Source organism: Leptidea sinapis, chromosome 42 (assembly GCF_905404315.1).
Source record: "Leptidea sinapis chromosome 42, ilLepSina1.1, whole genome shotgun sequence".
Taxonomy (NCBI): domain Eukaryota; kingdom Metazoa; phylum Arthropoda; class Insecta; order Lepidoptera; family Pieridae; genus Leptidea; species Leptidea sinapis.
Genome location: NC_066306.1, coordinates 8,218,575 through 8,236,647, shown reverse-complemented (window position 1 = coordinate 8,236,647; position 18,073 = coordinate 8,218,575). Strand labels below are relative to the sequence as shown.

General features: G+C 33.9%; 3 long non-coding RNA genes across 3 annotated transcripts; 2 read left to right on the top strand and 1 right to left on the bottom strand.

Annotated features, from left to right (window-relative positions):
- The first annotated feature begins 410 nt into the window (after nucleotides 1-410).
- On the top strand, nucleotides 411-3,319 carry LOC126976939 (uncharacterized). Its single transcript, XR_007732044.1, has 3 exons — nucleotides 411-648; nucleotides 766-912; nucleotides 3,004-3,319. It is a non-coding gene; the product is annotated as an uncharacterized LOC126976939 (long non-coding RNA).
- A 752-nt stretch (nucleotides 3,320-4,071) lies between these two features.
- On the top strand, nucleotides 4,072-7,457 carry LOC126976902 (uncharacterized). Its single transcript, XR_007732000.1, has 2 exons — nucleotides 4,072-5,814; nucleotides 7,156-7,457. It is a non-coding gene; the product is annotated as an uncharacterized LOC126976902 (long non-coding RNA).
- Nucleotides 7,458-12,277: 4,820 nt separating this feature from the next.
- LOC126976903 (uncharacterized) lies at nucleotides 12,278-14,693 on the bottom strand. The gene is made up of 2 exons (XR_007732001.1): nucleotides 14,575-14,693; nucleotides 12,278-12,579 (listed from the first exon to the last, which is right to left on the bottom strand). It is a non-coding gene; the product is annotated as an uncharacterized LOC126976903 (long non-coding RNA).
- Nucleotides 14,694-18,073: the final 3,380 nt, after the last annotated feature.

Below are 18,073 nucleotides of genomic sequence, written 5' to 3'. Positions count from 1 at the left end.
CAAGTAGTTTTGTTAGTTCTATCTGGATACTGCCTAAAGAATATTGAAAACCGCCGAAACAGCTTTTACCAGTGGCAGCCTCCTTTGCACAGGATGCCGGCTAGTTTATGGGTACCACAACGGCACCTATTTTTGCCGTGAAGCAGTAATGTGTAAGCATTACTGTGTTTTGGCCTGAAGCGCGCCGTAGCTAGTGAAATTACTGGGCAAATAAGACAACATCTTATGTCTCAAGGTAACGAGAGCAATTGTAGTGCCGCTTAGAATATTTGGTTTTTCCAAGAATCCTGAGCGGCATTGCATTGTAATGGGCGGGGCGTATCAATTACCATCCGTTGAACGTGCTGCTCGTCTCGTCCCTTATTTTCATATAAAAAAGGGTGAGAATTTGAAGGTGCAAGGTGAGGGTTAATACTTCCTGGCCAAAATATTAATTTTTGCTGAGTGAGTAAATTGTGTATAGCCTAGGGTTATGTAGCGTGATGTAAGACCAAACCATACGTTTTACAAAACACTGGGATTTACGTTTTTGACCAGTACAGTAAATGTCAGATAGAACATTGCTTACTTCGTTAACAAAAAATAATTTTTGAAGGCTTCTGTGCGCAGGGTGCCGGTTAGCTGGGCCGTTCTCTGCCGTGAATAGAGGTTGGTCTTAAATTAGTTTGTCAGTCAAACTACTGTTTGCACTAGCTGTTTGTGCAGTTGACCTCTTGATTGGACCAGCCCTACCAGGCTGTCCTAGAATTATAGCACTCTTTTCAGACTACTGCAGGCATCCGGGAGTGATACTGGTGAAAGGAGAATTTCTTCCCGTTGTTCGGCCACGCTCCTACACTCTGGAAGCACATGCAGCGGCGCTTCTTCATATTCCATGTATCCCCTGCATATAGAACTGTCTGCATTCCTATGGTAAATAGAACCTCGTTTAAGGGACAGTTGCCAGTTATAAAACTTATAATTTTACATTCCTGTGTAGTCTGGCCAACTGGTCTTCTCACCTTTGATTATAAAAAAATCCTTTTCATTTCTTAAAACATGTGTTTTGTTCATACGTCTGTTTTATGCATATATAATTAATTATTTTTATATATGTGGCAATTCGTTTTCCTGAGGAAATTTATACAACCAGGTTCGAACCAAACAGCAAAGACCGTTTTCCCCTCTGATAGTAACTTACATAAAATAATGTATGTTACTTTATATAACACAAATTGTAGCACCTATTTAAAATGAATATAATAATTAATGTATCACAAATTTTAATGCAAATAGTAATTTAATGAATAAGCATTAGGCAATACAGTGATAAGTCTTCATATAAAATTGACACAAACTCTAATTAATTTATTAAGTTTTCATCAGAAAATGTCAAACAAGGTATGCTATACAGTATTATTTTATAGGCACTAATTTTGTGCTTAGCAGATTAAGATACTTATAATATTATTAACACTTTTTCATTGTTTGAAAGCATTGTATATTGTAATTTTTCCAGTCTTCATCTTGAACGCCCTCGTGGAAAGCATTCACCGCCTCGTTATAGCTTGCAAATCGTATACCTCTTACCTTATCTTTAATTTTTGAAAAAAAATCACAATCTGCAAGGTCTGGATTGTTTGGATAAGATGTGTCATTTGAAGCTTTCAAAATTCAAACACCCATTCGTTACCTTTGCGAAAGGTGAGGACGGGTTGTCGTATTGCAGTAGCTGCAACTTCTTTAGTATTCAAGCGTGACTGCAGTGGAGTGTTCCGATTTACCGAAAAAATAAGCAACTATTCTTGCTTCTTTTTACTTCAACAATGCTTAAAGGGAAGACCCATTCCTCTGATTGGCCTTTCAGGCTTTCTTTCAGATTCAAAGAAATGGTCCGAACTTTTAGGTGTGCAAGCGTTCCACTAATTAAATAAGTGAATCGACAGGCAACCAAACTAGATAATTATTTAATTAATCTCTTATTAAATAGGTTATATATATTACATATATCTAATCTCTAGGCTTATAAATATATTTGACTAATAATACTAACATAGTTCATAAGAAATATTGTTACTAATACATTTACTATAATATATATATAGAAATCTCTCTCTGAATGAAAATAAAATAAATATGTCTAGATATTTTTATTTAATAATACTTTAGGTACTTTTGTTTAAAGAGATAACATGACATTTTTTAAGGTTAAGGTAGATATGATTTGTCGTGCAATAATCATTTAATTTATCTAGATCATATTGGAAATGCTGACAGTCAACTAAGTTTGAAATAACTTTAAACATATTTGTTCATCTGCGTAAAACAAATGAAACCATTCATCAAAAACGTGATCAATATCGTTTATATATAAAGAGAAATGTAAAGGACCCAAATGGGAACCCTGAGAAACTCCGGTGGTAACATTAAGAAAACTTTAAGTGTGATCTCTTTATGTAACTGCTTGACTTCGATTACTAATGTATGATTTAATCCACCTTAGAAGGTCATCGGTATACAACTGAATGATGATAATTTCGTTATGTGGAGGTCAAGATTTATTTTGTCAAATACTTTGGAAAAGTCTGTACATACAACGTCAACTTGACATTCAGCGTCTAGTGCGTCTAGAATAAAATAATAGGTTTCTTTTCGTCGTAGTTGTGAGGATATAATAAAAGTCAGACTGTGTTAAAATAATAAATTTAAGTATGGTACAAACATTGATTATTTTTTTTTAGTATACCATATTTAAAATCTGAAAAAAATTTCATTTTAGAATTCGAAACACTACAAAAATAATTATACAGAATATATTTTATAAAATAATATTATATAGAATATATAAAATTATTTTCTAAAATATATTTTAATGTTATTTTTATTGAATTTTAATAAATCTCATCTAATAGGGTTGCTGAAAAGAATTGGTGGCAGAAATGACTTATCGTAAGGTGATCCGGTCGTTTGATGTCCTTAGGTTGATGATCCATAAATAAATTAACTCTTTAATTTGTTTTTCAGGTACTATCTTCCTTCTCCTAGTGTGTCTATCTTTAATTATGGCAACTTCAACGAGATTTAAACGTATGGCATTACCAATTTTGCGAAAACTCCTGCGAGAACGGCGTGATGTTGGACCAAATTTTTCCAGTAACCAACTTGTGGCTGAGGACTCCTCTGTCAACAATATAGGACAAGGATTTATTTATTCAAGATAGTAAACACTAGGTTGACATGGATCGACAAACAGAATATCAGTGTTATATCTTCAAATATTTCTTCAAAATAAAATAACAATATAACCTCAAATACCCTAAATAAATATGACCATGCTTTACAGAGACTTTTTCGTTACAAATCGACGAACTGTCCATTTAAACGTTCAGAACATAAAATAACGTAAACATAAACATAAAATAAAAAAAACATCAGTTTATAACATGGGAATTTAATTGTAAGTGTATGCAGGTATATAAAAATTAGTTCTCTTTATTTTTATAACTAGTAGATAACTAATAACTCCTTTTTTTCCCAGAAATGAAAATTACAAAAAATCTCGACACTTGTAATTTAACAGTGCAAGCAACTCCTTTTTCTGTCGGGAAGCAGTAATGTGTTACTCGTAGCGTTATTGTGATAATTGTGATTAAATGTTTGACGGACGGCGTAGATTGAAATCCATCCTATAATTTCTCAATGGATCTAGTACTTAATATAAACGTTTTCTGCCTATGAGCATTTGCCAAAATAATGTCAACTTATAATTTAATTAATACAATATTAATATTTTGGAACCATATTTAAAATCTGAAAAAAAATTCATTTTAGAATTCGAAACACTACAAAAATAATTATACAGAATATATTTTATAAAATAATATTATATAGAATATATAAAATTATTTTCTAAAATATATTTTAATGTTATTTTTATTGAATTTTAATAAATCTCATCTAATAGGGTTGCTGAAAAGAATTGGTGGCAGAAATGACTTATCGTAAGGTGATCCGGTCGTTTGATGTCCTTAGGTTGATGATCCATAAATAAATTAACTAACAAATGTGTTACTCGTAGCGTTATTGTGATAATTGTGATTAAATGTTTGACGGACGGCGTAGATTGAAATCCATCCTATAATTTCTCAATGGATCTAGTACTTAATATAAACGTTTTCTGCCTATGAGCATTTGCCAAAATAATGTCAACTTATAATTTAATTAATACAATATTAATATTTTGGAACGGATAGAACGTCATTGGAATGGTTATGTAATAACACGAATTGCTTTATTTATCAGTATAAAGGTACTTTAGGTTTTTATGTGGTTAAGTACAATATTCAGTTATTGCGCTATCGTACACAAAAGTGAAAATTTATATCATACATAGAAATTTACATCTTTAGAACTATTAAAATTATTATATATTGTTTATATCTCAGAAATATCAACTTTCATCCATAATTTCAACGACACCTTCATCATCTTCATTACCAGCATCATCATCGCCAATCTCTAAAACTGATGCGATAGGTTTATGATAGCTGAAGTAAGAAACAAAATAAAAAATAAAAAACAAATAATTGAATCATATTAACCGCCTTAGGGAGATTCATCGCTAATGTCAAAGCTTAAAAATCAAATAATTAAACTGTAAAAATATTTCATGGCTGAGATTCAATCCCTCGACCTCCTGGTGTTTCGGCTTCGCAATTAAATTGATTCAACCACAGACTGGTCCATGACCGTATGATCAATAAATTGAAATAGACGAACGATAATTAGTTAGAAGTTGAAATCTTTCATCCAAAATTTCAACGACTTACGAAGATAGGAACTTGTGGACACTACGGTCTTGGCCCAACGTCGTAGTGTCCACAGCCGTCATACCCTAAACTCTTGGGTAGTAAGGTATATAAAAAGCTCTAGTGAGATCCACATATTGCCCGACTAGGAGATAGATTGAGCTGTGTTGCAAACGCCGTTAAAATATTTGAGAGTACACGAATGTTGCTTCCGCTAGATTACATTACATTGGTACAATTGCTAATGCAGTTGTCAACACGAATAACTATTGGAAGTACATCATGAAGCTTGGCACAATAGAAATAAGTTGAGCGTGCCACTGTCCTGATGAGTCCATCAGACATATTATTGCCGATTGTAAGTAACTGGGTAAAGGGTCAGATACAGAAGACAGAACGGGAACTTGGGAACGCAGGCTTAGCACGCATTCTCAGCCTATCGCCCTTACCACCGGCGGAATTGTCGTGAATCTACGCCGGAGGGACTATACTTTATATATATAGATATAAATATGTTTACATAATATATAAATGTTGAAAATTATACGTGACGATAACACATTATTTGACCTCTGTTCGATTGATTGACAAACACGGCAAATTTTTTATCTTGATCGTCTTTATAAACCTACGAATGTCACAGGATATCATTAACATCAGGTAGGTACGTTAGATCGCTATGAGTAAGTATTTCCTGAAGGAAATTCTAAGAAGTTTTTGTATTTGGCTTACCGTCATTATCCCCAAAACGGGGCTAAGTTTTAGCAGCAATTTTTCTTCAAAACTCTGTGTTAAATAAAAGTCTATGAAGACATTATATTACCGTGTAGTATTATCAAGGTATCTTTATTATATGTAAGTGTTTTCGGTTGCATTTTAAATGCAATTCGCACATCCTTTATATGCGGTTTTGATCGTTTTGTATCAAACTTTATTTCCAAGCTTTGAGTATATATACTAGAGAATTTCAAACTCAATTATATACTTCGTTCGCTCCTGTAGTAAAACATACAACATGAATTCAAAGGTAAGTTTTTCGAAAACATATTTTTTTTATTTCAACTATATTTCGTCTTAAGAGTACATTACTCACCCAGAAAGTTAAAAGAAATTCAATCGATCTGGTAGGTAACTGAAAAGAACTTTGATCGCGATGTATATTTGATAAATGTTACAACAATTCAAAAGTCTATGTACCCAAAAGCAGCGCTTGTCTTCACATATAATACATACATACCAAATACAGTTTTATGCAAAATTTGCTTTAAAACTGTTAAAGGAGTAACATTAATTTAGAATTTTCTAGCTCAACTTAAACATTTAAATGTAATATCATACAGGGTGGACCAAAAGTCCGTTTACATTTGAATTGGTTACTGCGTCTAGCAGCGGCGGCGGAGGGGGGTGGAAGGGTTACGCATTGCAAGAGCGACCAATGGGAATTTAGTACCATGGCGTCGTTTAGCGGTAGTCAACGTGCATTTTGTGTACGCGAGTACTATCGAAACAACGATTCTGCGACCTTAGCTCAACGAAAGTTTTGCAATCATTACAAGATACGACACAAAAATCAAGCTCCATCAGGTGTGTTAATTAAAAAATGGGTGCTCAAATTTGAGAAGACGAGTTCAACAATGTATTTACGTCGATCTGGCCGGCCTAGAACGTCGAGGGACCCCGAAAACGTGGAGCGAGTAAAATCGTCTGTCCGTGACCAACCTGGACTATCAACTCGAAAGCGGTCTGCTGTCCTTAACGTGCCAAGATAATGATGTATTAAACCGCATTCTCAAGAAAGATTTAAGTCTACATTCCTATAAAATCCAAATGGTGCAGGAATTAAGGCTTCAGGACCACGCCACTAGGTTGCAGTTTGCGAACGAAATGGTAGAGCGATTCACCAGTTTTACAAACATTTTTTTCTCAACAACGCACACTTCCACCTAAATGGGCATGTTAATAGACAAAATTGTCGTTATTGGATTGACACTATGTCATGGTGATCAAAAACACCTGCATTCCAGCCAACCAACCCAGTAACTCTTGACGAATTAAAGGATCGTATTCGCACAGAAATCCAAAACATCTCAACAGAAACATGTAAAGCTGTCATCGAAAATTTCCGCTCTAGATTGCAGCAATGCCAGAATAATGAAGGATTGCATATGGATGATGTGATTTTTAAGAAATAAATTCCCCTTTTGTTTACTATCGAAAACAATAAACAATTTTGATCTACTGTAATTAGTTTTTTTTTAATCATCATTTCAATTATAAACGGACTTTTGGTCCACCCTGTATTTATTGATTAAATTCAGCTGAAACTAAACTTTAATACCTTTCGTATCTAATAACACTTAACTTCAAGGTAATCCTGATCGCTACAATCATGCTTGTCCTGGTTGAACTCAGCACTTCAGCATCTCGTGTTCGTCGTGAAGAAACTAATTCTGAAGGAGGTTCCGGTGGTGATGCATCTGCATCCTCTAGCAGCAATACTGATTTCATCAATAACTTAAGTCAAATGTTCGGAAATGTGCCGATGAGTCCTCAAGATTTCATGAAACCTTTTTTGAGTTTCATAAATCGGAAAGGATCTCAATAAGAGATTGTGATGATTAAACAATATGCTTTCTTTTATATAATTGTGCAATAAATGTGTTTGAAGCATTCTGAAGTTTAATTTTACTAATAATTTATATATTTGAAGCTGTAAAAAGATTTAGTAGTCTGACTATGTTTCTTCCTCCTAGACCTTTTTCCCATTTACTTGGGGTTGGCCTTCCTTGTCCTTTTTTTTTTCAACCGTCGTCGTCAACCAGGTGGCGGGTGTTCTTCCACGCGTAAGCTTTGTTATGGGGCATTTCTAGGGCAAGGTTCACCATATGATCGTCTGGGCGCCTTTGAAAGGGACCGAACCACCTTAAGCGTTTCTCTTTGACCTTCTCGACTATTGGGGCAACTTTAAAACTTCCTCTGATCTACTCATTTCGTATTTTGTCTAGCAGTGTGACACCTGCAGACCAGCGTAGCATACGTATTTCTGTCGTGTGCAGTTTATATAGGTGGTGCTTGTTGGTCGCCCAACACTCTGATCCGTACAAAACAGCAGGTTTAATAGCTGTTTTGTACAACTGCCATTTGACTTTAAGCGGCATCATTCTTTCACACATGACGCCTGTGAGTTATCTCCACTTCATCCATAAAGTTGTTGTTCTGTGAGTGACATCTTTATCAATTTTTCCGACGTTACTGATAATTGATCCTAAAAATGTAAATTTTTTCACATTGGGCAGTACCATGCTTCCTATAAAAATGTGTATATTTTTATTTTATATCACCTGAAGATATCTAATTACTTAAACTTAGATTTAATGAAATTTATTATTTTTAAACCCCGTTCTTCTCAGGTCTACTATTTATATTATACTTTTTCAAATGGGTGGTAGTTTTAGACTTTCTATAGTTCTAGTGATTTTACTTCTATTTAGAATTAAAATATTTAAATTTGTTACTTAAACGAACATTATTAACATGTGGTCCGCTGACAAACGGGCATGATATCATATGGTATAGTATAACGGTTGCTGATTTCGGAATTAAACCACTTAGATTGCCAAACCACACATGCAGTGTTGGCAAGTTATTTCAACTAGCCCACCTCCTTCCAGATGTTCAGAACTCGTTCAGGTTCTGTCGTCTGTATTGTATAGATCGTTGGTGAGAGAGCGTATTCGTGAACACATTTGGAACTAATCCTTGAACATATTGTGGCCATGCCCAAGGGTATTGGTGTTTGTTCTGTGTATGTTCAGTTCCTGAGAGAAAATGCTAGAACCAGTTCCAGATCCTATTCTTGACAGACTAGTTTTAAGATGGAAATGTAAGATTGAAATATTAAAAATATTTATTTTATTACGGCCTATTTCAATAAGAAACTATTACTAAATTACTTTATTTTATATACTATCAACACATAGTTGAGAAAATGCCTCCCGGTTCTTATTCCATTCGTCCTTATTATTTTCTGTGTGGGACCAAATAAATCACTTTTTCGTTCTATCCCTACCATACCTGGTCTACCTCTGTTTCATTTGTGGCATTTGGTGGTTATACTGCTCCACCTTTTCTTGTCTTTTTTTAACTTGTTTTATAATATTTCTGGACCCAAAAAACTATCAAAAAAGTTTTCTCTATAGAAGTTTGAAGCTGAAGCTTTGAGTGACGTTTTTTATTTATTTTACTAATTAATAACGCGGTATTTGAAGTTGTTAATAAGTTTAGTAGACTGATTATGTATTACACTAAAAATATACCGGAGTGATTTTACTCAAATCAACGTTATATTATGATGATCCTTTCTTTTCATCAAGCAAGGTAAATATATTATACAGTAGGTCTACTCTTGTTCCAATCATTCCGAAGTATTGTGCCGAGCGTCATTGTTTGACATTTCGAATTTCTAACCCTACTCTAATTCATTTACGTTGCGAACAAAATTTTGAATATGTCAGCTGTTGTATTCAAAATTTCGTTCAACGTTCGTGTCAACTTGACGGAACCAAAGATGTTTTGATTTCGTCTGGTTTTTTTTGCAAATTTGCCTGAAATGGCTTCAAGAATACTTTTAATTCTTTTCAAGGCACTGCTCTACGTGAAGAACATTTAGAACGTAGAAGGAACCGGCGCCCCTTGCGCAAACAATTTAATTTTAGTGAAATTCCCAACTTAGAGTTTGTAGGGAACTGAAAAAAAATTTTGTCTGCTGTGTTTTACATAAGTTATGTATAAGGGTTGGTATAAATATTCCCGAGTTGCCTCTGTCTGAACTGCAATCTGGAAGAAGCAGGCGGGTTCCCTCGTAAGGTCGAAGGGCATGAGCTGTATTAATACAACTGTTAGAAAGGCTAAAGGTAGAACTTTATCTTGCTTATTGCTTTCTAACAGTAGTGGTATTCGTTATTTGTAATTAAAAGAACAAAATTTATTTTTATATTATTTTATTATAACAGGAAAACTATGAGTAGGTACTCAGACATATATATTAAAAGGTATAGCTTCATCATCGTATGTGCAGCCATTTGAAAAGATATAGCTTACAAAGGTCATATGTAGAAGCAATATTTTTAGTGAAATAAACAAATAAGTATATAACTGATAATATTAACTTGAAACTTTCTGGTAGATTGAGAAGTTATCGCGTTTGAGAGGTGTGTTTAAAAGCACTTTAGAAGATAATTTATCGTCATTGAGTTCTAATTTGACATGTTTACATTGCGTTTGTAATACAGATATTTTTGGCCTTCCAATCGTTAGCATGAAATAGTACTCTTCAAATTAGTCAGAAATTTTGTCCAAATTTCGATAGCTTACGAAGTTTCGTTTCGGAGAAAGTGAGTTGAGCTCCTGGTCCCCCTGTTTCTTATAATATGAACATTGGATTGAACCTCCGCTGTATTTGGTATAATGAACTTTATTAAGACTTTATTTTATTTACTGTTTAAGTGAAGATTTTTCGGCTGAAACCAACGCACTATCTTTGAGAGTGCATTGTTTACCTCGTCATCAATATGTGCATATCTATCATCTACCATAAAATCAGATCGTGAATATGTATAAGAAACAAGAAAGGATCGAGAATAGAACCCTCTCGACTATGTGGACTCTTTCGCTTAAGTATGATTTTAGCACAAGAGTACATTTTAGAGTTGAATTTTTTACTCCATAATGCTTTAACTTTAGGAGTAAAGTTTCATGGTGGTCGCAGACAAATAGCTTTGGAAAAATCACAAAAATGCCTAATGCATCCTATGACTCTTCCCAGGCGTCCAATTTATGTTCAATGAGCCTAATATCCGCGTAAATTGTAGATGTGTGTGACCCTGTGAAACAAAATTGATTTTCACTACATAGTATAAAACAAAGTCGCTTTCTGTGTCCCTATATCCCTATGTATGCTTAAATCTTTAAAACTACGCAACGGATTTTATTGCAGTTTTTTTTAATAGATAGAGTTTTTGAAGAGGAAGGTTTCTATGTATAATAACATCCATTATATGGTGGAGAAATGCTGTTATTTTTGAGGCTTCTAATGTGATGTCGTAAATAATAAAAAAAAAATCGCTTACATTGCAAACGCAGGCTGAGCCCTACGAGATTTATCAAAATAATGTACTAAGTATAGTACACATCGAAAAGGTCTACAGAAAACTCCGCTATGGTATATTTCTATCTATATCCCACAATAACATTTTTTTGTCATTTACTTTTTACGACAAATAATGGCTAATTTTCGAAGCTATTTTAACCAATACAGCATTAATCCTTATCTAATTAAATACCTTAAATATATTTTTGATTTAATGTAGATCGATAAGGCCCTTTACAGCACATAATTTAAATGAATATTTTCGAAGATATTACAGATTTAAAAATTGTGGAACGTAGCGTTTGCGGAGGTTCCGGCCGGCCGGGGCGGTAAAAATAACGCGTGTGGGCCACGGGATGTAATGAATAAATCAAAACTACTGGATCGATTTTAATCATATTTTCAGTGAATAACATAGGCTATATATTTTATACCCGTGCGAAGCCGGAGCAGGCCGCTAGTTATTCAATAATTTACAAAAACGCATTTGTACCAGCTGATGCAAAAGTTTTTAAAAAATTTACTCAAACAAATAGCACTGAAATAGGCCTAAAATTAGCAGGGTTAAAAGAAATGCCAAATTTAAACAAATATATAACTTTGCTGTATTTCTAGAGTTCAGGGAGCACACCCTTATGCATTCGTTAAAATAAGTATATTATTGGTACTTCAGGTGCATTATGTCAAGTATGTTTTTAACAATATTATTCGAATGGCCTCATAGGTCCTTTGTATTTTTAGGTCAATTAATTTGAAGATTTTATTTATATTGCTCCCTTTAACATACTTCAATTTCAAATCAATGAAAGATACTGGTACCATATTCTGTGCTATCTTTGGTGAAGAGTTTAGGTCTTTGTTTTTGATAATTTTGGAGAAGAATTTATCAAATTCGTTTGCAATTTGTTGTAGGTGTCGTAGGTATGTGTCGAGACTGTCACCTTATTTTGTTTGTTATTATAACTTTTAAGTATATATAATTCTTAAGTTATATCCTATCACTCTTGAGAAGGTCGTGGAAAGTGGTAAATTAAACCTTGTCCCATTTAAGGCCCAGAAGACTCAAGTTTGCACGTTTACCACTAAAAAACCCCATTTGTCCTATCAACGCTCTTTGACAACACTTCCCTTAAAGTTTCGCCTAGCATCGGAATACTGGGTCTCAAAATCTAAAGAGATTACCAATTCCGTGGTCGTCTGGAGGGTAAAGTCAAAAAATCTTCGAAGAAGTTCGTTTTTCCTTTGAAATTTTAGTGTAATACATAATCAGACTACTAAATCTTTTTTTTCTTTGAAACTGTACTTCAAATATATAAATAATTAGTAAAAATAAACTTCAGAATGCTTCAAACACATTTATTGCACAATTATATAAAAGAAAGCATATTGTTTAATCACCACAATCTCTTATTGAGATCCATTCCGATTTATGAAACTCAGAAAAGGTTTCATGAAGTCTTGAGGACTCATCGGCACATTCCCGAACATTTGACTTAAGTTATTGATGAAATCAGTATTGCTGCTAGAGGATGCAGATGCATCACCACCGGAACCTCCTTCAGAATTAGTTTCTTCACGACGAACACGAGATGCTGAAGTGCTGAGTTCAACCAGGACAAGCATGATTGTAGCGATCAGGATTACCTTAAAGTTAAATGTTATTAGATTATATAACTAATACGTAAGTATCCATCCCTACTTTGTGCTATAACTAACTTAATCTCCCTATGGGTTGAATTTTATAAATAAAATACGTAAAATAAGATTACAGACAATACAAAACAGTTTTTATTTTTTAATATTTTTCAAAAGATCCATCGCTTACACAGTTTGAACAGCAAACTATTTCATATTCAACTAATTGCGGCATGCAATGACGCTATAAACATATAGAAAAATTATGTCGTAAAAAATCAAAACTGAAACATGAAACATGCCACAACATTACATCATAATAAGCTTCGACTGCTTTGCCACGTTACTCCAGTTGTATAAAAGCTGAGTATTTATAATTCATTCAAACAAAACAAATCATATAACTATACTAGCTGACCCAGCAAACGTTGTATCACCGATATTAAAATCGCGATACAAATGTAGTTGCTTTTATACGTTGATCGTAGATGGGTGAAAATTTGAAATTGTATGTATTTTTTTAATGCCGACTCATAATCAAACATATTTAAAAAAAATGTCAAAAAAATTTGGCGTGGACCACCCTTTACATTTAGGGGGATAATAAATAGATGTTGTCCGATTCTCAGACCTACCCAATATGCACTCAAAATTTCATGAGAATCGGTCAAGCCATTTCAAAGGAGTTTAACTACAAACACCGCGACATGATTTTATATATTAGATTTACAATACTATCTACTACTAATACACGTATCCCGTCAGTTTAAACTATACAATGAAATATTGTCCGATGTTGACATATTAGGTATATTTGAAAATAGTTTAGTTTGTTAATAATCAAATTATCAACAAACAATCAAATTTAAAAAAAAATAAAAAGAAAATCGTTTGGACCTTAACATTTAAGCGGATGAAAAATAGTTGTTGTCCGATTCTCAGACCTTCCCAATATGCACTCAAAATCATATGAGAATCGGTCAAGCCGTTTCAGAGGAGTTCAATGTTTAACTCCATAACACGAGAATTTTATATATTAGAGATCTAATCTCATAAGAACATTGAAAACAACATATGTTTGCAATAATCTCTTGATTACTACGTAATTAGTAAAGTTTTCTTTTCCTTCTTGTAATTTAACACTTGTAAGTTGTGCATTTCTTAATTATTTAGCTAAAGTAACCAACGTTAAATCTCTTTTTTGTATATTATGTCGTACGTAAGGCAATGGAGAGGGAAAATTTTGCAATTTTCACCAATGAGAGGCACCTTGGTACAGGATGGTTGGTCTAGGCGTGTTCGTGGACCACACCAGAGGCTTCTCTTTCAATCAATGAATAGAAGTATTATTGTGTTTCAGTATCAAGAGAGCCGTAGCTAATGAAATTACTGGGCCAATGAGACGTAACATCTTATGTCTCAAAGTAATGAGCACCAGAAATGAGAACTGTTCAGAATTTAAAGATTTTATTAATCTTGAACGGCACTGGATTGTATTGGTCAGGGCATATCACTTACAATAACGTGAACATCCCGATCGTCTGATTAGTTTTTCTCATAAAATATATAATATATTTCGAAGTCTATGTTATTTTACACTAACTTAACTTATCTTTAAGCTGAATGGGGTATTTATTATTCAAAAAATCTTGAATATTTTTACAGATTGTTTGACTTTAGTGCAAATATAAACTATTCATGTTTAAATATATAATTGTCTAAATATATTGTAATAATAATTAACATTTTGGTATTTTGTATGTTTCAGTGTAACACTTTAAGACAACATACAGTCCAACGAAAAAAAACATTTATATTTATTTATTGGGGACGAGAAGAGCAGGACGTTCAGCTAATGTTAATTGATACGTCCTGCCCATTACAATACAATGTTCAGGATTCCTGAAAAACCCACTACAATTGCGCTCGTAACCTTGATATATAAGGTGTTAAGTTTCATTTTCCCAGTTATTTCACTAGCAAAATGTTTTTCGAAAAACTTACCTTTGAGTTCATGTTGAATGTTTTACTGCTGGAATAGAAGAATTATACAAATTCGTTTAAAGATTCTCTGGTATTTATACTCAAAGCTTGGGAATTACATTTGGCACAGAACGAGCAAAATTGCATATAAAGGATGTGAGAATTGCATTTATAATGCAGCCGAAAACTGTTACATAATATAATAAAGATACCTTGATATTGTCATCCGGTAAACTATATAACTACGAAAACTTTTAACAACAATGAATAGAGGCGAAAATTTGCTGTCTTTGTCTCGTGTAACCATGAGAGAAAGAGACAGACAATGTTCTACGTTCAGGGAATAAATGACAGTACTAGCAAATGGCGTACTTGATGTTATTGATATTTCTGACAATATCAGACTAATAAAAAGAACAGTCACACTGGGACAAAAGAATGTATTCGTCCTGCGTTTAACTGATATTATTTTTGCATAAGAGGGGGCTACCAGGCAAGACGCTCACGTGTTAGGAAGGTATGAAGCAACATGACAAGTGATGAATTACTGGCTTTTAAGGTGGGATGGGTATAGTTTGAGCTTGAAGGTCTCTTGGTCCCTTACGTTGGAAAATATCGTAGTCGGCATTGCACTAGGTTGTTTAAGTCCAATTTGGCTATCTATTTCAATCATCCATGAAACTGAATATCCTTCGATATACAGCTGTACAAAGTACCTTTTTTCAAAACAAAACAATGCTTATTAAAACTAATATTTAAATTAAAACTAAATTTACGATACTTTATGTAATTACTTGATATGATAACTACATATCACTACGAGGAAGTGTACCAAGAATACTCATTTCCATGTTGGAGCTAGGCTAATCCGTAGACCAAAATAGCTGCCAGCGCTTGGGTTTCCAGCAGCCCTATTGAGGCCTGTATATTTTATTTTTTCTTATTACTATTGTTATAATTAAAGTTATTCTAACTAAGCTAGTTGTGTAAGAATTTTTGACGTTTTTCTTTTACTTTATTTTAAAACATTTGCGGTCGGCCTTAGCTTTTGGCAAACTGTCTAACGCTTTACAAATTCGATTCTATAACTTATTCTTTAATGAAATAGCCGTTTTGTTATATTTATCTTTGCTTGCAATATGACCTGAGTGGTAACTATGAGTAGCGTGACGTGATGCAACTCAGCCCTAATCACGTACTAGCCCGCCAGTCATCATTAGCCCCCAAAAAGGAATGAACCCTTCAAACAACAGTAAGACTGCACTGCTGTTTTGCAGCATAAATTAATGCAGTGATAGTACTACCTAAGATGAACATTAACTGTATGTGCAGTACAGTTTATTTTACTGCCACTGAACCACAGAAGACGTCTCTAAGTAAAGGAACGATGTTTTAAATATAAAAATTAAAGTTATTTAAAGAACGTTGATTAATAGGCTTCAATTGATACAGAATTTTACATTTGTATAACTAGTTTGTCAACATCTTGAAAAAAGCTCCACAAAGTAATATACTAAAGCTCTTTAAAAGGCTATAACCATAGAATAATAACGCTCAGAACGATAGTTTCATTCATAGTTCCTGTCCATATAGAAGTAACATTATAATTAATGTGTACGTGAGCGTCACGTACTTACATTTGCCAGCACGCACACAGACAGCCAAATAATGTTGCAAGTGAATAGACATTTCCCTAAATCAGTAAATTATAAGAAATACTAGATTATTTGAAATAAGAAAGAAGAAATAAAATATAAATTAAGAATTTAATAAAAGCATCACGTATTTAATCATTGTTACAACAATTTTTGAAGTGTAAGTAAAGAAGTTCTTTAGAATTGTTGTTATTTGAAACTCGATGAAACGAAAAAGCGAGACGATAGAGGCACCGTTCCCAGCTATATCCGAGGTTTTCTAGGGTGCAGAGAATGAATTTGGGATAATTTTTGAAATCTAAGATGGCCGCCATGCAAAATTATGATTTCAACAATATGGATATCGTATCCGAGGTTCTCGAGGGTGCAGAAAACGAATTTGGGATAATTTTTTAAATCCAAGATGGCCACCGCGCAAAGTTATGATTTCAACAATATGGATATCGTATTCGAGGTTCTCGAGGGGCAGACAACGATTTTGGGGTCATTTTTGAAATCCAAGATGGCGGCCGTACAAAATTATGATTTCAACAATATGGATATCGTATCCGAGGTTCTCGAGGGTGCAGAGAACGAATTTGGGATCATTTTTGAAATCCAAGGTGGCCGCCGCGCAAAATTATGATTTCAAAAATATGGATATCGAATCTGAGGTTCTCCAGGGTGCAGAAAACGAATTTGGGATCATTTTTGAAATCCAAGATGGCCACCGCGCAATTTTATGATTTCAACAATATGGATATCGTATCCGAGGTTCACGAGGGTGCAGAGAACGAATTTGGGATTATTTTTTAAGTCCAAGATGCCTGCAGTGAAAAATTATTTTGGGGCTTTACGTATTATGGGTGGTTATAATGCAATACAAAAAAATTATTGGCATCTTTCGGAAATTGTTGTGCCACATGCAACTAAAATCGTTGAAATCATATATTTGCGCAGCGGCCATCTTGGATTCAAAAAATGATCCCAAATTCTTTCTCTGCACCCTCGAGAACCTCAGATACGATATCCATATTTTTGCGCGGCGGCCACCTTGGATTTCAAAAATGATCCCAAATTCGTTCTCTGCACCCTCGAGAATCTCGGATACGATATCCATATTGTTGAAAACATAAATTTGCGCGGCGGCCATCTTGGATTTCAACAATGATTCCAAATTCGTTCTCTGCACCCTCGAGAACATCGGATAGGATACCCATATTGTTGAAATCATAAATTTGCGCAGTGGCCATCTTGGATAAAAAAAAAACAAAATGGCGCGTTACTAAAAATCGTGACGATTTGCTATAAAATTTCTCTCATACGTCGATAAAGAAGTTTCACTTCAAAAACATACCGACGTATTGAGAACCTCCTCCTTTTTTGAAGTCGGTTAAAAAGAGTGGCCGTTAATGTTCTAACGATCTCAACTTTTCCAAACATAATATGGTAAATTCAGTAATTTAAAAGAAATACTTATAGTGACTTTTCGAAGCGCTTAGTTTCAGCCTAATTGAAATAAAATTAATTGACTTTGACTTTGAATACTTATAACATCATGTGGCGTAGTACATTATAGCCTCCTTTCAATATCTGCCAATAAATACAAAAACCTATCCCAGCGGAGGAACTCGGGATATATAGTATTTTTATAGCTGGCAACATAATTTTCAATGGCGTCTGTTTTGTTTACAAAATATTTTGCTGTTTTGACGAATGTATTAGCTTATATTAAAAGTTGTGAAATAGTATTTTGGTGTGAAATGTGATTTTCTTATCATAATTTTTATTATAAGACGCTTTGTGACACCCTTTCACTGTACTGTTAGTAATTTTTCTTTAAATTTCGCGCATTGATTGTCCTCGAAGTTGACAGAATGACACTG